Consider the following 23,600-nt stretch of genomic DNA (forward strand, 5'->3'; position numbering starts at 1 on the left):
TGCTTTTGTTAATTGCATGTGCTGTATTAGCATCTGTGTTTTGCTTGTTTTTAAGTTTATTTATTTTGAGAGAGAGAGAGAGAGCAGGGGAGGGGCAGAGAGAGAGGGAGAGAGAATCCCAAGCAGGCTGCACACTGTCAGGGAGGAGGACCCCGACTCGGGACTGTATCTCACAAACTGTGAGATCCTGACCTGAGGAGAAACCAAGAGTCGGAGGCTTAACCGGCAGAGCCACCCAAACACCCCGATGCTAAAGAGTTTTAGAAAAGCCAGCCTGACTCAGCACAGATTCCTTGGGGGAGGAGAGGGGTAGGCGCACCTGTCAGGGGCATTACTCCCATTTGGTGGGAGCAGCATGGTGGCTCCATGTGAGGCACCACTGGTAAGAGAACTCCATCCAGGAGCTAAGAGGAGAGGGTCCAGGGTTTAAGCCCAGGGAGAGGAGTGGGATCACAGCATACACAGCCTTCGGGAGGACCTCGCCCCAGCCCCACAAGGGATTGCCACCTAGCTGGCACCGTAACTCAGTTTTTAAAAGGCCATTCTGCCATCCTGCCAAGCCGGCTGCTTCGGAATGGAGAACATGGTAAGTCCAGTGGATTCCAGGAGCGTGGGCCCATTGCCACATTTTGTCTCCTGTGAAGTGAGTTCCTTGATCAGAAGCAACAGCGCATGGAACACAGTGAGAGTGGATAAGGAAGTATACAAGGCCATGGACGGCAGTTTTGGCAAAAGCACTCCATGCAAAGAAGGCAAATCGATATCCACGGTGTAAGTATCTATTTCAAAAACGAGAATGCTGCACCTTTCCATGATGGAAGTGTTCCAGTGGGATCCACATGCCAGCTGGCTCATCACCCTGAGGAAGGGAGCCATGTCACGGCTCAGTGTTAGTCTCTGCTGCTGGCAGATTGGGCACTCAGCAGTGGGCACAGCCAGGTCAGCCTTGGGGAATGACCAGTGCATAACATCCATTCCTGCCACCATAGCTGCTTTGTTCATGAGCCCACTGGGCAATGCGGGGTGCCTGGGGAGACAGGCTGACTGATATTCACAGAATGGGTCATCCCAGCCGTTTGATTAAAATCCTCCTGTCCTTTGGGATGAGCACTGGGTGTTGTGTGTAAGCAACGAACCACGGGAGTCTACCCCAAAAACCAAGAGCACACTTTTTTTTTTCAATATATGAAATTTATTGTCAAATTGATTTCCATACAACACCCAGTGCTCATCCCAAAAGGTGCCCTCCTCAATACCCATCACCCACCCCCCCTACCCCCCATCAACCCTCAGTTTGTTCTCAGTTTTTAAGAGTCTCTTATGCTTTGGCCCAAGAGCACACTTTACACACACTGTATGTTAGCCAATTTGACAGTAAATGATATTAAAAAATAATAAAATAAAAATAAAATCCTCCTGTTCTGAGGTCACCCTTTGGTGAGCATTCACATGACACCCAAATACCCTTGTGTTTTCAGAGAATTCTCTCCACATACCTCTCCCCCAAATCTCTTTGTCACCAAGTTTCCAATTGGATTTTCCAATCCCTGGCCATCCAGCCAAACCATTGGCCACAGCCCAAAAATTGGTATATAATTGCATATCTGTCCATTTCTCCTTCCAGGCAAAGTGTACAGCCTGGTATAGTGCCTCAAGTTCTGCCCACTAAGAAAATTTCCTTTACCCATTTTCCTTCAGGAATATTCCAGAGAAGGGCTGTGATGCTGAAGCTGTGACTTTCAGGGGGCACCTGCATATCTTACATAACCGTCTGAAAACCAGGCCCACGTCTTCTCTTCCTCTGTCCGCTGACAGTAGGGAACTTTCCATGAGACGTTCGGTGCAGGCTGGGAGAGAGAAGGCAGTGTGGCAGGAGTGGGGACCGTGGGCTTTCAGGCAACTTCTTTGCATAACTTCTTTGTGCCTTCAGGGCCTGATCAGGCCAGATCATGCACGTCCCACTTCCATTTGATGATGGAAAGCTGCTGCGTGTGCCCAACTTTATGGCTTGTTGGGTCAGAAAACACCAAACTGATAATGGGCAGTTCAGGTCACATGGTGATTCAAGCCCCCCATTAAGGCCCAGCACAGGCCAAGATTTGTTTTTCAAAAGGAGGGCAGTTATCTGTAGGTGAGAGCAGGGTCCTGCTCCAAATCCTAAAGGCCTACACTGTGACCTACCTATAGAGGCTGCCAAAGGCTCCAAATAGCATCCTTAATTGGAATAAGATGTGCATTGTATCAGGGCCAATATCCTGGCCGTGACACTCCACCATAGTGTTTGTAATCTGTTACCTTTGGGAGAAACTAGAAAAAGAATACCTGGGATTCCTCTATATTATTTCCAATAACTGTATGAATTTATACACATAATATATAGTTATATCAAAAAAATTTTTTTTAATTTTTTTTGATGTTTATTTATTATTGAGAGACAGACACAGAGTGTGAGCAGGGGAGGGGTAGAGAGAGGGGGAGACACAGAACCTGAAGCAGGCTCCAGGCTCTGAGCTGTCAGCACAGACCCCGACGCAGGCCTCGAACCCACAAACTGTGAGATCATGACCTGAGCCGAAGTCGGTTGCCTAAACAACTGAGCCACCCAGGTGCCCCTATTATATCAAAATTTTACAAAAATTCATTTAAAAACTGTTAATCTAAAGGAAACCTGCTCCAATGTGAAAAATGGGGGGAAAAAAGTCATCCTTATCTGCCATTGATACTTCAGGCACCATGAAATCCCTCGGAATGTACGCCTTATGAGCAAGCAGCTTGTACACAACGTTGGGTCTGTCCCAGAGTATTTTCTTATTCTGCACCCCACTAAAAACTAATAATAACTACCTCTTTTGTGCTGTGTTGGGGTGTAAGGAGAGAAAATATATGTTAGGAAATGCAAAAATGGATGGATGGATGGATGGATGGATAGATGGATAGATGGATTATTGTTGGGATGATTTGTGGATTTTTCTCTGTGCAACATCTATGATTCCAGACATCTCCCACCTATCCTCCTCATACCTTTCTTCTCTGTAAGATCTTCTTCCACAATAACTCAAGATCCAGGTATCCTGATCTTATTCAGGATTCTCAGATCATGGATGCCCCTAAGCTCTTTAGTATGTGATCATCTCTATCTCCAGAAACCACTTTCCCCATTTTCCCACCTAGTTAAATGTTATTTCTCCCCAGGATGCACCTCGCATGAAGTCTTCACTACCCTCTTGGAGAGAATCAAGCATGCCTTCCTTTGTGTCTTAAAGTCTTTGACCAGAGTAGTTTCACAAGTTGTACTGTCTGTCTCCCTCAGCAGATATATCAGTTCCTCTAGGTTTTTGAGAACAAAGGACATCCTCCTAATACAAAGGAAATATATGGCACAAAAACAGACACATAGACCAATGGAGTAGAATAGAAACCCCAGAACTAGACCCACAAAAGTATGGCCAACTAATCTTTGAAAAGCAGGAAAGAACATCCAATGGAAAAAAGACAGTCTCTTTAACAAATGGTGCTGGGAGAACTGGACACAACATGCAGAAGGATGAAACTAGACCACTTTCTTGCACCATTCACAAAAACAAACTCAAAATGGATAAAGGACCTGAATGTGAGACAGGAAACCATCAAAACCCTAGAGGAGAAAACGGGAAACAACCTCTCTGACCTCAGCCGCAGCAATTTCTTACTTGGCACATCCCCAAAGGCAAGGAAATTAAAAGCAAAAATGAACTACTGGGACCTTATGAAGATAAAAAGCTTCTGCACAGCAAAGGAAACAACCAACAAACTAAAAGGCAACCAACGGAATGGGAAAAGATGTTTGCAAATGACATATCAGACAAAGGGCTAGTACCCAAAATCTATAAAGAGCTCACCAAACTCCACACCCGAAAAACAAATAATCCAGTGAAGAAATGGGCAGAAAACATGAATAGACACTTCTCTAAAGAAGACATCCACATGGCCAACAGGCACATGAAAAGATGCTCAACGTCGCTCCTCATTAGGGAAATACAAATCAAAACCACACTCAGATATCACCTCATGCCAGTCAGAGTAGCTAAAATGAACAAATCAGGAGACTATAGATGCTGGAGAGAATGTGGAGAAACGGGAACCCTCTTGCACTGTTGGTGGGAATGCAAACTGGTGCAGCCGCTCTGGAAAACAGTGTGGAGGTTCCTCAAAAAACTAAAAATAGACCTACCCTATGACCCAGCAATAGCACTGCTAGGAATTTACCCAAGGGATACAGGAGTGCTGATGCATAGGGGCACTTGTACCCCAATGTGTATAGCAGCACTCTCAACAATAGCCAAATTATGGAAAGAGCCTAAATGCCCATCAACTGACGAATGGATAAAGAAATCGTGGTTTATATACACAATGGAATATTACGTGGCAATGAGAAAGAATGAAATATGGCCCTTTGTAGCAACATGGATGGAATTGGAGAGTGTTATTTAAGTGAAATAAGTCATACAGAGAAAGACAGATACCATATGTTTTCACTCTTATGTGGATCCTGAGAAACTTGACAGAAGTCTATGGGGGAGGGGAAGAAAAAAAAAAAGAGGTTAGAGAGGGAGAGATCCAGAGCATAAGAGACTCTTAAAAACTGAGAACAAACTGAGGGTTGATGGGGAGTGGGAGGGAGGGGAGGGTGAGTGATGGGTATTGAGGAGGGCACCTTTTGGGATGAGCACTGGGTGTTGTATGGAAACTATTTTGACAATAAATTTCATATTTTAAAAAATTTTTTTAATTTAAAAAATTAAAAATAAAAAAATACAAAGGAAATATATTTGTTGGGGGTGTTTTGTTTTGGAACAAAATACAGGGCCAGATACATTGGTTGTTGTGAGGAGAAGCTCAGGAATTCTGAGGAGATTGAATTGTAGTATTCTCTAACTCTGAAGATAGGAGAAGTTCTCGGGTGTGCAGAGACTGGAAAGAGCCCAACCCCAAGCAGAGTTTCCCTAGGCCCTTCAACAAACACTGTTTCTTGACTGAAGACCTGAGGATGATGGGAAGAACAGACCTCAAGTCATGTCAATAATAATTGAAACAACTGGAAGCCATTGCTTCACCTCCTCTTTCTCTCCTGACCACGGGGAGTTGTCTCTCATCCCACTGGGGGGTCCTGGTAATTGCCAGCTCTTAGAGTGACTAAGGCACTCTCTATTGATCCCCTATGTGATCCTACTAGTTCAGGGTACATGGAAAAAAAATTTCCTTATATTTTCCTCAATCCCAATCCCACTCCAAATGACTCCTGTTTTAAGCATTCCTTCTGGATTCTGAGTCCTTCTCCTGCTGTGTCCTGCCCCCCTCTGACCACAGGGCCAGACCCACAAAGACAAGGATGATCCCAGTAAAGGAATGGTGGAGGCTGGCCCACAAAATGCCTCCTGGCATCCATGCTCCCATGTAAGCTCCTCTCACGCTCAACAGGGATGACATTGCAACTTTCAGGATATAATGGAAATGCTAAAACATGACTTCCAAGTCCAGATCACAGAAGACATTGAAGTGTCCACCATTGTCGTTTGGTTCTCTCACTCTAGGGAAAGCCAGCTCTCATGTCTTAAGGACACTCAAGTAGTTCTATGGAGAATTCCTTGTGATGAGAAGCTGAGACCTCCTGCCAACAGTCACAGGAGTGATCCAGCTTGGAAGCAGATGCTACCGCCCCAGTCAAACCCTCTGATCATTGCAACTCCAGTTAGCATTTGGACTGCAGCCTTATGGGGGACCCTGAGCCAGAACCTGATAGCTATCGTGTTCCTGAATTCTTGACCCACAGAAACTATGTAAGATAATACATCATTATTGGAATTCTAAGCCACTAAATTTGAGGGAAGTCTGTTAAGTCACAACAGGCGATTATAACAGATTTGTGTACCTGGAAGTGTGACAAAACATGCAGGTGGCTTTGGAAGTGGGCAACAGGTGGAAGCTGGGAGGACACTGAGATAAGAGTCAGGGAAAGCCTGCAGAACTTTGAGGACACAGTCAGAGGAGCCTCATGGCATCTGAGGAAGCTGCCAGTAAAGGCTCCAAGGAAAAGTAGAGGACCAAGACTCTTCTCTCCCACTCAGACCCAAGGTTGCCCAAGACATGAGGATTCTGAGGAAAGAGCAGGAACTCTTACATAGCTTGTTAGTTATAGATCAAGAGGACACTCAGTAAGGAAGGATGGTGGGGTGGAGGGGATGGGGGTGGGGGACTCAGGAGAAGGGAGAGGTGGTTAGGGCCATGGACTGTAGACCTGAAAGACATACAGTGAATGCGTTTGTCGAATCCCTCACAGCATGCTACCCTCAGATGCTACCCTCAGCACCCACTACTTCCCAAATAATTCAATACACTAGTTCCTCACACATTCACTGAACATCTCGGATGTGTCACTCTTCTCCTAGAAAGTCAAAGCAAACAAGCATGTGCCCTTTCCAAAGAGAACTAATCAACCCGGTGTGAGAGCCATATAGATGTATACCTGCCTAGAACACAGAATGGTATTCTGGTATTCGGGCAGCAGCCCGAACTTTTAGAACATAGGAGAGAGGAAACGAATTCCATCAGAAATGGTTGGGAAGACTTGATGGAAGATGACATTATCTGGGCCCTGAAGCAATTTGACCCCTTGTTCAGATAGAAAAAGATCATCTAGACAAAGGGACGGGCAGGAGTCAGTACAAAGGTGCACACCAGTGTGAGAGCCAACGAGCAGGCTGCACTCGAAGGCCTGGCTACGGAGCAAATGCGCTGATGTACTGTCCTCCATTGGCTTACCTTCCCCTTCCTCTGCGGAGGACGGAAGTCTGGCCTCATTCTACACAATGTCCCTTCCATAATCGTAGAAGCCAGCAAGAGGGGATCGTGTCTACACAGAAACACTGTGAAGATCAAATTGGAAAAGCTCAGGAAACTTGAAGGCAATATTCCAGCATTAATTACTATTTTATTATGATGACTGTGTTGTAATTAACTGTTGATATTAGCGATTGATGATAACCTGCTCATTGTAAGTTTCCCTGATTCCTTTTGGTCCCGGTGTTGGTCCTCAGAATTTGGTTCTCAGAACAAGTCTGCCTCCAGCTCTCTAAAAACCAAAGGAGTTCTTACCCTGCCTCAAAAGCACTAAGGAAGCTACAGGTGTATGGCATTTTGTCCATCGCGGGCAGAAGAACCCAGCACCCCAAAATGGCGCACCCCAAATATACTTCTCAGGGCTAAGAAGCAGCCTTCTCCCTTGACCCTCCAAGCCATTTGAAGATCTAACCTCTATAACTCTACAATTCCTCCCGTGCAGGAAACTAAGATTGGACTCATTGTTTCCCTAACTTTGTTCTCAAAGATATTTGACTTCTAGTCCCCTGCTACTCTCTGCTCTGGGCCTGAAATAAACAGGTGCCTAGATCTTAGCTCTCGAAGAAAGAAAAAAAAAGTAAGGCACTGGTATCCACCCATTATCTGGCTTCCACTCTTTCTTGGTTCTAACAACTCAGGTTTATGGCTAGACTCTGGACCTTGCATGATTCACACCTTGTTTCCCCAAGATTCCCTGTACATAGGTATAGTCATGTAACCAGGCTCTCATCAAAGACCTAAAACAAAGTATTGTGAGAAATCCTCCCAAAAGACATCTGATGTAAGTCCTTTCCCCCTTCCTTTCTCTCCTTCTGGCTGCCTAGAATATAGACAAGATGTCTGAAGCTCAGGTAGCCATCTGGGAATGTGGCATGAAAAGCAAGGTGAGGGGCGCCTGGGTGGATAGTCAGTGAAGCATCCAACTCGTGACTTTGCCTCAGCTCATGCTCCCGTGGTTCATGGGATCAAGCCCTGCATTGGGCTCTGTGTGCTGACCAGGCAAAGCCTGCTTGGGATTCTCTGTCTTCCTCTCTCTCTGCCCCTCCCCTGCTCATACTCTATCTCTCTCTCCTAATTAATTACTAATTAAAAAGAAAAACAAACTGAGGCTAATGGGACAAGACAAAAGGAGTCTTAGATCCTCGACCCCATGATGAATAATCAGAGCCCAGGGCAACCTCCACACTCCTATGTGAAAGTGAAATAAACTCTGTTCTTAACCATCCCTCACTATTGTCTCATGCCCAAATCCAACCCTACACAACATGCAATTCCCTCCTGTGATTTTTGCACACTTGGTTGCTATGTTCTGGCTGAGTTCCAGAGCCACAATTTCTACAGTTCTCCAAAACTGAGATGGGAACCTGGTCAATATACCTTACCCTGAAAACATTTTGGAGATGACAGTTCTGAACAGGACTAACGCTAATAAAAATGGGAGAGCAATGAAAGTCTATTTTGATTCCTGATCCCCTTAATCAGACCAGAGCTCTCCCTCCTATAGCACTTATGTTGGGGGAAGGGGTGTGGCTCCAATAGTGGCCATTTAATGAGAAACTTAGTGGCCATTTATTCTCTTAGCGAGAATAGAAACCAGTATGTCTTCACTTCTATTAGGGGTAATTGAATTTTAAACCTTAATGTTTAAACGCTAACACTAAAGACTTTATACATTCCATTAAAGGAAATTCGGCAACGTTCATTGGATAAATATTAATACCTACATGTTAGAAAATGATCTAGGAAGTGAAGATTTTTCATGAGGATGACAGAGACAGACCCTGCTCTTCAGAAGTTCAAGATGTCATGGGGAAACTGAGTGCAGATTCAAAGGCAGACGAGAATTTTAGTTACTGAGATGCATGCTGAAACATTCAGGGCAAATTTTGTAATATCTGCCACTCTGAAATGCATCAGAAATAGGGTACATTGATGAAAGAAGGGAAGGATGGGCAGGCAGATAATATGTGATAAAGCATGTTTAGTGAACGGTTAACTGTAGAATCTTAGGGGGTCAGTATATTGGGGTTCACTATAAAATTCTATCAATTTTTCTGTACATTTAAAAATTGTCTTGGGGCGCCTGGGTGGCTCAGTCGGTTGAGCATCTGACTTCAGCTCAGGTCACGATCTCAGAGTTTGTGAGTTTGAGCCCCCCGTTGGGCTCTGTGCTGACAGCTCAGAGCCTGGAGCCTGTTTCAGATTCTGTGTCCCCCTCTCTCTGACCCTCCCCCGTTCATGCTCTGTCTCTGTCTCTCAAAAATGAATAAACATTAATAAAAAATTATCTTATAAACATTGGGGGGGAAGCACACACAGTATACTACTAAAATTACTCTGGCATCGACATAATACAATTCCCTTAGAGCTCTGAAGGAACAAGGTAATTTCTGCTAAATAAAAGCACAGTCATGCGCAACAAACATGATAGCTTTCAGAAGGACGACATGCTTTTGAAATGTAGAAACTTATCATGGATGTTAACAGGAGAGATAACCCATGTACATCTATACATACCCATCATCAAAGCAAAAATTGCACTAGACAGCATTGAACAGGCAAGGAAAACTTCATTGAAGGCTACTGTAAAGAGGAGGGAGGCCAGAACTCAGCCTGAACTCCACTCCACTGAAACAAAGGACGGGGCATTTTAAGAGGTAGGAGAGGTGGTGGAAAGTATTGGAGGTTGATCAACAGGTTGTGTTATTTCCTGAACTTGCCAATGTTTTTGTCTGTAATTAGACCATCTCTGTTTGTTAATTAGCTCCCATCAAAGTCAGTTTCTGTAATGGACAGAGTCTATGACAAAGTCATAGGTTGAAGCCCTAACCCCCAGGGTAAGGGTATTTGGAGACAGGGCCTTTAAGGAGGTACTTAAGAATGAATGAGGTCTTAAGAGTGGGGCCCCAATCCAATAGGTCTGGTGTCTTATATGAAAGGTAAGGGAAATCAGAAGTGGGTGCCCACAGAGAAAGGGCCCTGTGAGGACACAGCAAGAAGGCAGCCATGAGGGAGACCAGGAGAGAGGTCTCAGGAGGACCAAACTTGCCAGCACATTGATCATGGACTTCCAACTTCCAAAACTATGAGAAATACTTCTGTAGTTGAAGCCTTCCCATCTCCTTTGATGTTTACATTTCAAAGAGATCGCTCCCAGGGCCCTGAGAATGACCATCCATGGGCTGTAAATAGAACTTACAATTACAAATTTCTTTAAAAAAGTATTCAAAGAAAAGGGATGTTAGGAGCTAATGTTAAGATTAGTCTAGCTGGGAACTAGAACATTAAGGCCATTTTGGTGATGGTCATGACTGAACTGAGAACTTAAAATACACACAAGAGTGGAGCTCCTGGCTAACTCAGTTGGAAGAACATGCAACTCTTGATCCTAGGGTGGTGAGTTTGAGCCCTGTGTGGGTGCAGAGATTACTCAAATAAGTAAATCTTTAAACAAAAAATACACAACATGGCGACCACACATAAGGAGGTAAAAATTTTCTTCAGCCAAGATAAAAGGAAATCAAGTGAGTTAGTCCCAACCCAGTCTCCAGAATGTCAACAAAGACTAGCAAATGACGATGATGATGATGATGTTAATGGATGAGTTTATTTGTATGGCATTTGCATGATGAAAAAATGTGGGTTGACATTTAGTCTCTATGTGAATATCTTGTTCCCCAACAAGCTTTCTGCCCATGGTTTTAGCATCTACTGATGATCCAGGACTGGCACCCTTTTCATTAATTCTAGAAAAGGGACATTTACCGAACATGCGTGTATTCAATAAATATCTACTAGGAACGGTGGCAGGGCTGGGAACTGGGCAGGCAGGGAGACAGCGGCTGCCCTTACTGACCATCTAATCTCCTCACACAGTGTGACCCCAGGATCTCTGTGTCAACTATGGCTCCTCCTGAACCATGGATCACAGGAACTGCCTCAGTGAGCACTTCCTCAAAGCTCCCATCGAGGATGCATAGCCAGAACCTGTTTTAAATGCGTAGGTGGGCAGTTTATTCATTACATAGAATGGCTTCATTGCATACTAGGGTTTCTTCCAATTAATTAGGTTGACAAAACCAGGTAGAAAGAGAATCAGTCTCTTTAAGAAATTATTTTTGGGGCGCCTGGGTGGCGCAGTCGGTTAAGCGTCCGACTTCAGCCAGGTCACGATCTCGCGGTCCGTGAGTTCGAGCCCCGCGTCAGGCTCTGGGCTGATGGCTCAGAGCCTGGAGCCTGTTTCCGATTCTGTGTCTCCCTCTCTCTCTGCCCCTCCCCCGTTCATGCTCTGTCTCTCTCTGTCCCAAAAATAAATAAACATTGAAAAAAAATTAAAAAAAAAAAAAGAAATTATTTTCAAAGTGTTAAGTGCAGACCATAGGAAATTCTATGCAACTGTTAAAAAAGACAAAGTAGACATGTGTGGGACAGGGAAGGATGTCCATGATTCACTAAGTGAACCAAAGTGCCGAACAGCAGGACAGCTCTCTTGGCAAATACTTACACTGAAAACACAGTTTGCTAAGATCTGTGTCAAACTGGGAAAAGACACTTGGAGAGTGAGAGTCGAAGAGAACAGTGGGTGAGCAGGGATGAACTTTCTTTGTGTTCCAGTTGACTACTCAGTGAGCACGTACTTTCTTAGCAATTAAGAACTCTGGAGAGAAAGGCTAAGGGCCCTTGCATCCTGCAGGCCAACAGAGAAAATATAATCCTGGAGGACCAAACTGCCCAGAAACATTTCAACACCCTACATGTGACCACTCTGGGGCGGGGGGGGTGCCTCTCCCATCTGGAGCCTTAAGTTCCCTGTCCCTGGTGACACCAGGTAAGTCCAAACAAGCCTTGCTAATCTAAAACATGACTAGGTTAGTCCCAAGCCCAGAGTCCCCTCTTTGCCTCCTGCTTCTCCTGCTGCTGGGGGGTCCCACCTCCCCCCCAAGAGAGAAGCAGGACCTGGTAAACCAGGAGGGAGCGATAACCTCAGACCTGGCTTCTCACACTGAGTCCCTCTGACCCCTAGATGATGACGTTCTTGCAATTGCTTCGGCTTGCAGGCATTGCTGTGGGTGCTTCTTCGAAGGCACGATTTCTTTTCTCGCATTGGACATATCATGCTTCGGCTGTGCTGTGTCCTGTCCTGTCCTGTCCTGGAGGGAAAGTTTCGGTCTTGGCGCAGGAAGACAGACAAGTACTCTTCATCCTTTTGTAAATCCTGTGACCCAGATGCTTCGGGCTTTGCCTCTTTCCTTGTTCAGGTCTGTCTGTCTGTCTGTCTGTCTTCCACATGTGTTCTAGTGGGGCTTATGGATTAACAGGGAGGTGACCAGGGAAGTTGTTCCTCCCCAGCTCCTGGAAAGCCCCGCCCACCCTCTACCTTGGACTCTTATCACCCCAACGAGGGAATCCTTCCTCACCCTGCTCCCCCACACTCTCTGGACATTCTGGAAAACAGAGGCTTGATTCAGGGCCCCTGCTTGTCATCTTCCTGCCCTTCACCCGTTCCGTCGCGAAGTCCTGCCTTCTTCGCAGGAGGCCTCTGACCTGGCCGTGCCCAGTACTCGTGTACCACGTTCCCAGGATGTTTTGCCTGTTCATTTTCTGCTAAGCTGTCAGCCAGATGGAACGTAAGCCCCTGGCAGGCAGGAGCCACCTTATACTGTTGCTACTTGCCCTGCACCTAGCCCCATGCTCTGCACACAGTAGCTGCTCCCCAAAAACGTTTGTCAAAGGAATTCATCTGGTAACAGTGCACACACTCAATGGTCTATAGAATTTGCCGCTATTCCTGAACCCCAGACAGTTGGAGGGGAGAGTGGGTCGAGGATTCAGGAGCTAAGGATGCGGGAACAAAGAAAAGAGCTTCCTCCCTCTCACAGTCCAGCCCTTCAGAGCCTTCCTTGTGCTGTCATGGAGACCCGGGAGTTAAAAGGACCATTTCTCCCCCTCCAGCCCTCAGCTGATTCTGTCTCACGTGCTCACTCTCTTTGCTACGACTCCACCCATGACGCAGTCCAGACCTGGACAACCTTGTTTAACTTTTATGCTCCCCTTCTTATCTTTCTCCTTGGACTTAATGTCTTGAAGGAACAAGATTGTCCTATAGAATTTTCATAGTTTGGACTTGGCTGAATGCATCCCCATGCCTGTTTCTGTTGTTCTGCTGACAATGTTTTCTATCAACCAGCTGTTCAATTCAGAGGCCTGATCAGTTTGAGGTTCACTTTTGAATTTGCAAAACTACTTCTTAGTTGGTGTTGAAAATAAGTATCCTATTACGTTACATTATAGATTGGGCTGGGCCTTCAGGTGGGATGTAGGACACATGGGAGCCTGGGGGCCTGGGAACAAAAAATGAGGAGACCGGGGTGGCAGGGTGGCTCAGTCAGTTAAGCGGCCGACTTCGGCTCAGGTCATGATCTCGCGGTTCGTGGGTTCGAGCCCCGTGTCGGGCTCTGTGCTGACAGCTCGGAGCCTGGAGCCTGCTTCAGATTCGTGTCTCCCCCTCTCTCTCTGCCCGTCCCCCACTCACGCTCTGTCTCTCTCATTCTCTCAAAAATAAATGAACGTTAAATTTTATTTTATTTCTTTTTTTTTTTTTTTTTTTTTTTTTAAGATTATGAGGAGTTTTCAGCTGCTTGGGGACAGACAGCATCCACTTCAAAGACTTTGCGATGCTGTCGAGAAACATGAAGTTCAGGACCATCCTCTGTGTGGAATGAGAAATTTACTCAAGAACGTGTTTACAAAATAAGCTCCAACCTCGGCTTATTGATAGTTTTACCTCCCTACGCCTTTCAGATCAGAACTGGTGCTTTCTACCTCTTTCCGGATTACTGTGCCAACTGAAACAAAGAATCAGAATTGCTCTAAAGATGTGAAATGTTTTCAAGATTTGGCAAATGAATAACATTTGGATGCAATTTCTATTTTAGGGAGCTCTGACTGAACAAAACGTGTTATTTTACATCATTGCCCAAACTACTTCTCTAGAACGAAAAAAAACAAAAAAAAAAAACCTCAACGAGCTGAATTGACCAAAGAATTTGAAGGGCCCAAATCACGAAGTCACACAGCTTCTCGCTTTTGATGTATTAGAGGAAATGTGGAATGTTAGTTGTTACCAGAACACGAGATATAATGAAACAGAATTTCAGCCGTCAAATCCATCTGACTTGGGTCCTCTGAGAAGCAGAAACCAAGACGGGATTGATGTGCGGGCATTTCGATGGGGGAAGCCCCTGTGAGAAAAGAGGCAGCACCCTGGGGAGGCTGCGGTTCAGACCCCACGTGAAGGAGAGAGGGGCGGGAGTTTGGGTGGCGGTATCCTGACGCTATCCAGTCTAGGGAAAGTACCACAAGGCCTCAGGGAAGTCTTTAAGTAAAAGTAAAAAGGTAAAACAGTCCTTACATAAAAGTAAAAGAGAGGAGTCCCATGTCCCCCAGGAAGGACCTGCCTTAGTATCCCGTCAGGCTCAGTCACTGCCTGGGAACAGCCTTGACACATCCATAGCAATGGACCTCAGAGCACGGCCTGGGGCCTGTGACCAAGTGAGCACCTGTAGGCGAGGACCCGAGGGTCATATTCTCGTGCCACCACAGCATAAGCCAGATAAACCCTCAGCTTGGAAAAGAATGATTTTTTTTTTTAATATTAGTATTATAGGAGAGAAAAAAATAGTTTTCTCCCTACCCTTCCAAGTTCTTGGCCCAGACCCCAGTAAGAAGACAGACTAACAAGAGAAAAAGAAATATAAGTTTATTAATATGTATACCTTGTGTACACATGGGAGAGGCCCAGGGAAAAAGAGTAACTCCCAAGGCAGTTTAGAATTGCCTTAAATACCATCTTAATAGGGAAAGGGGGGTGGCGTCTGGGTGGCTCAATCAGCTCTCACTTCGGCTCAGGTCATGATCCCACAATTCGTGAGTTCGAGCCCCGCGTCAGGCTCTGTGCTGACAGCCTGGAGCCTGGAGCCTGCTTTGGATTCTGTGTCTCCCTCTCTCTCTCTCTGCCCCTCCCCCATTCATGCTCTCTCTGTCTCTCAAAAATAAACATTAAAAAATTTTTTTTATTTAAAAAAAATAGAGAAAGGGGGGCGTGGATGTAGGTCTTGCAAGGGAGAGTGGGTACATGATATTTAGGAAAGATGAATGGGCGCTGAGAAGAACAGAAGGGAAGCGTGAGAGTCTGTGACCAAGTTTGGATGTGGTGTTGACTTTGAGTTTCCTCTGCAGTGAGAAGAGTCCATCCTTCCTATGATCCCACTACACAGGTGAAGAAATCAAAGGGCAAAGACTTGTCAAGTGCACATCAAATCAGCAGCCAGATCTGGCTACGCTAAGCTCTTACAGGGGAACGCCTGTGAAAAAACTAACCCCTTTGGATGCCACTGGATGTTTCCACCAAGATACCCTTCAGGCCCCTGCAGTGACGTGTCTCCCACTTGCATTATTGGCCTGGACAAGAACAAAGAGACCCCTGTGAGTAGGCTGCGTGTCCCTACTGAACTGTAGTTTTTCCACAGTAGAAGTTTCTGATGGGGGCTGACCTAGACTGGGAGCTTCTCTAACTCCAGATGCCCACTGAATATGTTCACATGGGTCTGTGAAGAAAGCCAACACATTTGGTTTCTTGGAGCGTCAAAATTCGTAAGCATCTCCTATTCAACTCTTTTCTAAGAATCCCTTGGTACCTGGCCAATACCTTAATCACAGCCTTGTGGGACCGTGGGCAGAAAATCCCACCACATCACACCAGACTTTTGACCTACAGATCCGTGAGCTAGTCACTGTCATTGAGGCAGATGAGTCGGCGGTAATCTGTCGCACAGCAACAGAAGACTAATACACATCCCTTTAGGCGGTGAGGAGAGGTGCAAAGAGAATTATTTCATGATTAGAATAATTTCCCCTTAGGGGCAAGTGGGTGGCTCATTTGGTTAAGCGTCCAACTTCAGCTCGGGTCATGATCTGGCGGTTCGTGAGTTTGAGCCCCACGTCGGGCTCTGTGCTGACAGCTCAGAGCTTCCAATGCTGTGTCTCCCTCTCCTCTCTGCCCCTCCCTGCTCATGCCCTGTCTTGGTCTGTCTGAAAAATAAATAAACATTAAAAAAATTTTTTAATAAAATAAAATAAAATAATTTCCCCTTGGACCAGGCTCAGCTCCATGCTTTTCAAACCATGTTTCTCTTTCACGACCCACATGTCCAAGCTGGTACCACAGGACATGCAAATATTGCAATGCATGCTGTGGCTCTGTCCCTCTGTGTGTGACATCCCAAGTTCACCACAGCGGACTGGTCCCACTTGGAAAGACCAGCAATTACCTAATTATATATGAACCTGTAGGAAATCAAACTGCCCCAGATTTGTCAGTGTTTTTATAAAAAGCCCTAGCCTCCTGAGACACAGAAATGTACACAATACACACGTAGGAAATGCTCCTTGTCATTTCCCCTGGAAGCATTTTACTCACCAAATACTATGAGAATTAGAAATGAAGCCGTTTGTCTAGTAAATTGCTCTGTTCTCAGAGACCAACGAATTACGGCCTGAACTTTGACCTTAGGCTAAGCCCCAAAGTATCAGGAAGACTGGAAGCCTCCTCTCCAGGCATTTCGGTTTCATAGGGTATAGAGCCCGGTTCTCGGAGGTCTCTAAATTGGAAAAGCACGACTGAAGGGTTAGAGGAAGAACCTGGGCCTGGAGAGATTGTACTTACATTCTGATTGTAAGGACTGAGACAGTAAGGACTCAGGGCCATTATGATTCCAAAGAGACCAGGACGGAAGGTGCAGCCTGGTCGGGGCGGGGCAGGACGGCCACAGATCCCCGCCCCAGGGACCGCTAGCCGCTGCCACTCCAGGAGGGGAGTGAGAAGGGGGAGGGAGCTGGGCCGGGCATCTTCCGGGGTCTTCCCCAGGGTTGTGTCAGAAGTCATCAACCTTGAGTCCTCAACGGGGTGGGGGGAAGGGGACTGCAGGCTGATGATGAAAGGGTTGATAATCAAAGACCTATTTCTTTGACCTTTCTCCTCATGCCCTTGGAGGAGTTTGCAGCAGGCAGGTGCACACCAGCTACTCCTAACTGATGAGAAGAACAAAGGCAAAAGAAATGTAGATCACATTAAGTGTCCTTGCAGCCTGCAGCCCATTGACAAATATTCGAGACAGGCGGAGACATTCCTCCGGGAACTGACAACTGCCTTACTGTTAATGCTTTGCTAGAGGCAGAAAGCTCAGTATTAGCCAGACTGCCAAGGTCCTATTAGTCTTCTTTAAATTATGAAACCCCTTTGGAAACTTCCTTTATCTCTGCCCCTCCCCTGCCCCAACTAAAAATATATAATCAGTCACCCTTCACGATCCCAGAGCAGCTCTTTCTGCCCATGGATCCTGTCCAATTCCTTAATAAAAACGCCTTTTGCACCGAAAAAAAAGTCTCAAGAATTCTTTCCTGACGGTTTGTTCCGGGACTGCACATTACATCAGTAATACTTGGATTTTCTTTTTTTAATTTTGTTTATTATTTATTTTTTTAATTTATTTTATTTTTAAATTTTATTTATTTATTTATTTTTAAATTTATTCATGTATTTTATTTTTTAATTTTATTTATGCATTTATTTTGAGAGAGAGAAAGAGAGCAGGGGGGAGGGGCGCAGAGAGAGAGAGGGAGAGAGGGGAGAGAATCTCAATCAGGCTCCCCGACAGAGGGCTCTATCCCACACCCCTGCGATCTTGCCCTGAGCCCAAATCAAAAGTCAGGCAGTCAACTCAACTCACTGAGCCACCCCGGCATCCCGTTACTTAGATTTTCTTTAGGTCTTGGATGCAACAGGATTGTTGGACTGTATTATAAGCCATCTTTTGTAGATTGACCAGGGGCTGTCTTCAGCTAGTTTGGTTAACATGGAGGAGCACTTGAGGAGGGCAAATCTTAATCACTTAAGAGGAAAGGGTTTGAACAGTTAAGAGTGGGAGAGTGGAGGTGAGGAAATACGGGAAGATGGTGGGGGAGATGGGAAGGGCAAGGGCAAAGAAGGGAGGATGAGGGGAGAGGAAGTTGGCAGATGGTTAGGAGACAAAGTTGGTGAAAGTAAGAAGTTAACGGAAGGTGGAGAGAGGAAGATGGTGGCAGTTCAGGAGTTGTTTGTGGGAGGCAGAAGGAAGTGGGTGGGAGGTGAAGAGAGGAAGTTGGGGGGGGAGAGGAAGTGGGTGAGACGTGAAACCTGGTGGGGCCAGGGAGAGGAAGTGAATGAGAAGAAGAGAGGAGCTGGTGGAGGGCAGGAAGAGGAAATGGGTGGGGAATAGAAAGAGGAAGTGGGTGGGAGGTGGAGAGGAGCTGGTGGGGGGGACAGAGAGAGAAAGTGGGGGGATGAAGAGAGGAAGTGGGTGGGATATAGAGAGGAACTGGTGGAGGGCAGGGAGAGAAAGTGGGTGGGGGGTGGAGAGATAAAGTTGGTGCTTGAGAAGTTGCCGGAAGTGGAGAGAGGAAGTGGCTGCATTTGGAACAGGAACTTGGTGGGAGTTGGGAAAAGGAGAGCACATAACCTCCGACAATTCTGCTCACACCGGAATAGCTGTTTTTGGTTTTAGTTTTTGGGTTTTGAAGGTGTTTGTTTTCATTGCTCTGGACAGGAGGCAGAGAGCTTCTTCGTAGTGAATTTTGGTTTTGGGTTTTGGTTTCTTAAATTTTTTTAATGTTCTATTTATTTTTGAGAGAGAGCGGGAGAGAGAAAGAGCAAGCAAGCAAACAGGTGAGGGGCAGAGAGAGAGGGAGACACAGAATCCGAAGCAGGTTCCAGGCTCTGAGCTGTCAGCACAGAGCCTGACGTGGGGCTCGAACTCACCAACTGAGATCATGACCTGAGCTACGTCAGACACTTAACTGACTGAACCACCGACGCACCCTGAATTTTGTTTTCTTTAAGTCACATCTTTGTTTTTAGGAGTAACATGTGACTACTTACAAAATACTCTTTTGGTATCATCGTACTTTGCAATTTCAATAGAGCCTTCAGTTTTCTCAAAGTGAAGACGGCACAGTGCCCTTGGGTGAATGTGTGTAGACACATCCGAGTAGGTTGCAGATTTTGTTCCCAAAACTGCTCCAGGAGGACGCCACTGGCATCTCTCAGGGCAGGTCTTCTTTTTTTTTTTGGATACTACTGCTGATGGAAGCCTGGAAGACCCTGGGCCATGTGATTCCCCAGAGACTGCCTGGGGCGGGGGGTGGGGGTGGGCGCTCACCCACGTTTCAGGTAAGCAGCTCTCCCTCACCTGCCAAGTCCCACCTTCTCCTCCAAGAAGCCTTTCCTGGTTGCCCAGGAACCATCCTGAGTTAGCCATGTGTCCTGTGGTGTCTTTTCGGTTCAAAGTCCTGTCTGTTCAGCTAGATTTCAAGCCCCAGGAGGGCAGACACTGCCTTGTACTTTTATTACCTGACACCTTGGCAGAAGTCACTCAAAATACTTGCCAGACGTATCCTCCGGGTGACAGTCTGTGTGTCCGAGGGGTCTATGGCATCTTTGCTAAAGCTCAGGCGGCAAGAGGTGGGGACTAAGGACGCAGAAGGTTGAGGAGCTGGAGTGGAGACCCCTCCTTCTGCAGAAGGACCTTCTGAGTGAACGTCGGGGCCTCGGCTCCCTTTCTCTCTCACAGATATTCTCTCTGCCTTGACCTCACCGTCAAATCTCAGTCTGGACCTGGACACCCTTGGTAGGAAGTGCTCAGTGGACAAAAAGTCTGTCATTCAGTATGACGGTGACAACAGCGAGGTCAGACCTTCGGTTGTCTCTGGATCATGAGAGAGCAGCGATGTTGGACCAACAACATTGCCAGTCTTGGTGGCAAAAACTGACATTGAGGACAGTCTGGCTGTCAAACGAAGAGTCTTCCAGCGCAGGTGGCTTTGCTAAGAAGCTAATGAAGCTTCGGCTTTAGAACCTTCCTTTGCTCTGGTTCCTCCCATAGCCCTCGAAGGAGCTTTACAACGTGTTGACTTGGTCATGTTGAAAAATTTGCAAAAGTAATATATTTGCTGACAATTGATTAGAGGCCTGACAGTTTTACTCTGACACCCTTTCCCTTAGACTTCCCTCCGTGCCAGGTGGAATTGGTGGCATTTTTTTTGGTTTCAGTTAAGAGGAAAATGAGGGATCTACATATATATATATAGTTAGTGAGGTATTTTATGTAGTAACGGTTACCTTTCTATACAACGGAAGTCATTGCTATTGATTTGTGGCCAGAATTGTGTGTCCTCACATTCATATGTTAAAGCCGTAACTCCCCAGTGTCTTATAATGTGATTATATTTAGAGATAAGGCCTTTAGAAACATAATTACATTAAAATGAGGTCATTAGGGTGTAGTCCTGATCCAACCTGCCTGTGCAGTCCTTACAAGGAGAGGAAGTACACCAGATATGTTGCACGGAACGCCCAGTGAAGACGTGGGAGAAGATGTCCATCTATGAGCCAAGAGAGAGACCTCAGAGGAAACTAACCCTGCCGGGACCTTGATCTTACACTTCCAACCTCCAGAACTATGAATTATTAAAAACTATGGGAAAAAAAATTTGTTGTTGAAGCTCCCTGTCTGTGGTATTTTGGTTTGGTAGCCTGTGATATGACATAATAAGAAATATATACACGGTCTTAGCACTAGGTCGTGGCATAGAGTTTCTTTTTTTTAAGGTATTTTTTTTAAGACTATTGTCTTTATTATTTCTTTTTATCTATTTAAAAAAAAAATTTTTTTAACGTTTATTTATTTTTTGAGACAGAGAGAGAGACAGAGCATGAACGGGGGAGGAGCAGAGAGAGAGGGAGACACAGAATCGGAAGCAGGCTCCAGGCTCTGAGCCATCAGCCCAGAGCCTGACGCGGGGCTCGAACCCACAGACTGCGAGATCGTGAGATCGTGACCTGAGCCGAAGTCGGATGCTCAACCAACTGAGCCACCCAGGTGCCCCTCTATTTTTTTAAATCAAAGTCTACCTCCAACTTGGGGCTTGAACTTGACCCTGAGGTCAAGAGTCACATGCTCTACCAACTGAGCCAGCCAGGCTACCCCCTCCCCTCCAGCACAGTTTCTAAAATGCTTGTAAACTTCCTGAGTGGTAGGTGTGAGAGGAGTACCTTTTGTTACTCAGAAGAGGAACCTAGCAGCAAATAAGAGTTTGTGCTAATGAGCTGACCTTGGAGACTGGAGGATGGATGTCAGAGGAACTATGGGTAGAATTTTCATCCACTCACACACACACACACACACACACACACACACACACGCACCCCTTCCCTCCTGGAAGGGAAGAAGGGCTGGGGATTGAGCTAATTACCAATGGCCAATGATTTATTACATACCTATGTAATAAAGCCTCCATAAAAGCCCTCAAGGTGCCTGGCTGGCTCAGTGGGTGCAGTGACCAGTAAATGAACACATGGAAAAGCAAGGGTGAGGGAGTGAGCAGTAGAGGGGCTTCTAAGCCTGTCCTTCCTCAGCCCTGGGGTTACCATAGGCCATCTCCTTACATAGTCACTCTTTTATATGAAAGTCCTCCCCTCTAAATCATGGTGTAGGGGGCACCTGGATGGCTCAGTTGATTAAGCATCCAACTTCAGTTCAGGTCGTGATCTCACGGTTCGTGGGTTCGATCCCCACATAAGGCTCTGTGCTGACAGCTCAGAGCCTGGAGCCTGCTTCAGATTCTGTGTCTCCCTCTTTCCCTGCCCCTCCCTCACTTGTGCTCTGTCTCTGTCTCTCTGTCAAAAATCATGGTGTGTTACCTAAGGGATACAGGAGTGCTGATGTATAGGGACATTGTATCTCAATGTTTATAGCAGCACTTTCAACAATAGCCAAATTATGGAAACAGCCTAAATGTCCATCAACTGACAAATGGATAAAGAAGATGTGGTTTATATATACAATGGAATACTACTTGGCAATGAGAAAGAATGAAATCTGGCCATTTGTAGCAACGTGGATGGAGGTGGAGGGTATTATGCTAAGTGAAATAAGTCAGGCAGAGAAAGACAGATACCACATGTTTTCACTCCTATGTGGATCCTGAGAAACTTAACAGAAGACCATGGGGGAGGGGAAGGGGGGGAAAGTCACAGAGAGGGAAGGAAGCAAACCATAAGAGACTCTTAAATACTGAGAACAAACTGAGGGTTGATGGGGGTGGAGGGGAGGGGAAAGTGGGGGATGAGCATCGAGGAGGGCACCTGTTGGGATGAGCACTGGGTGTTGTAGGGAAACCAATTTGACCATAAATTATATTTAATATAAAAAAATAATTAAAAAATCATGGTGTGGTATCTGCCTCTTGACCACGGGCAGACTGTTATTCTCACCCCTGTCACACTCTGCTGAGCCCTTTCCCCATCGGGTTGAGAACAGTTGACTAAGATCTCCTACTTCATAGAGCCATCACTTGAGTAAGACATGCTCTAAGTTACAGAGTCCACACAGTTCGCGGGTCTTTAGTCTATCCCAAGGCTTGGTGCCATTTCTGATTTAGAGCTAGGCAGTGGGTTGAACAGGGCACTCTGTGAATTTTGGTGTACAAGGGAGCAATGAAAATTCTGGTCTGATTCAGACTCCCATCTCTATCCAGCAGGGGCCAATGGTGGGTGGTGAGAATCACAAGATGTGAACAGTCCTCAGACTTGGGTGGGGCAGCTGCAAAGTGGGTCCCCACGATCTGTTCATTCATTAGGAAAAGACTCCCAAGGGTAGGGCTGGAGGGGTGTGGCTGGAGTCCAGTCCTCTGAGAGGAGACAGCTGGGAAGGGTGTGGCTCTCCCTAACCTCTGGGTGAGGTCAAGACTATACTGGCAGTAGGAGAGTGGTTTGGACAACAGCTTTAGAAATAGAGTTGGAGGGGCGCCTGGGTGGCTCAGTTGGTGGGCCGTCCAACTTCGGCTCAGCTCACGATCTCACAGTTTGTGGGTTCGAGCCCCGCGTTGGGCTCTGTGCTGACAGCTTGGAGCCTGGAGCCTACTTTGGATTCTGTGGATTCTGTGTCTCCCTCTCTCTCTGCCCCTCCCCTGCTCTTGCTCTGTCTCTCTCTGCCTCAAAAATAAATAAAACATTTTTAAAAATTAAAAAAAAAAAAAAGAAATAGGGTTGCAACATCAAAAAGGAGCAGATGTTGCTCTAGCTATGTTCTAGGTACACACCTAATGATTTCAGACTCAGCCCTGGGCAGAGTGCCTGGCAGCCAGCCAGCCTCATTGCAGAACTGCCCTAGTGTGGACTCTGAGGCTGCCAAGGGACCCTGTGCCTAGTGGAGGACTGGTAAGGTGTCTGTGTGTGTGTGTGTGTGTGTGTGTGTGTGTGTGTGTCTGTAAGTGAGAGATAGAAAGAAAGAGAAGTGTGCATGATGGGAGGGGGCAGGAGAGAGGAGAGTGCATGTGTGGCTTTGACACTAACTTATTTGTGACTGAGGAAGGGTGAGTGTGTACACTGGGAGAGTGTGTTGGGTGTGAAAAGGAGTACAAAGAAAAAAATCCTCACTTAAAATGGAGTCAGAAGCCCTGAAGGGAACGCTGTCCCGCACCTATTATTCCTTGCAGGCTGCATAACCAGCAGAGGGCAGGAAGATCACGCTTGTCTCTCCAAAGGCAGCCGCTTTCACACAGGAATTGATCTCCCGCTTTTAAGAAAAAGAAGGAAGATCTTCCCCTGCCCCAGCAACAACCCACTGAGT

This window comes from Acinonyx jubatus, chromosome B2, assembly GCF_027475565.1.
Source record: "Acinonyx jubatus isolate Ajub_Pintada_27869175 chromosome B2, VMU_Ajub_asm_v1.0, whole genome shotgun sequence".
NCBI lineage: Eukaryota > Metazoa > Chordata > Mammalia > Carnivora > Felidae > Acinonyx > Acinonyx jubatus.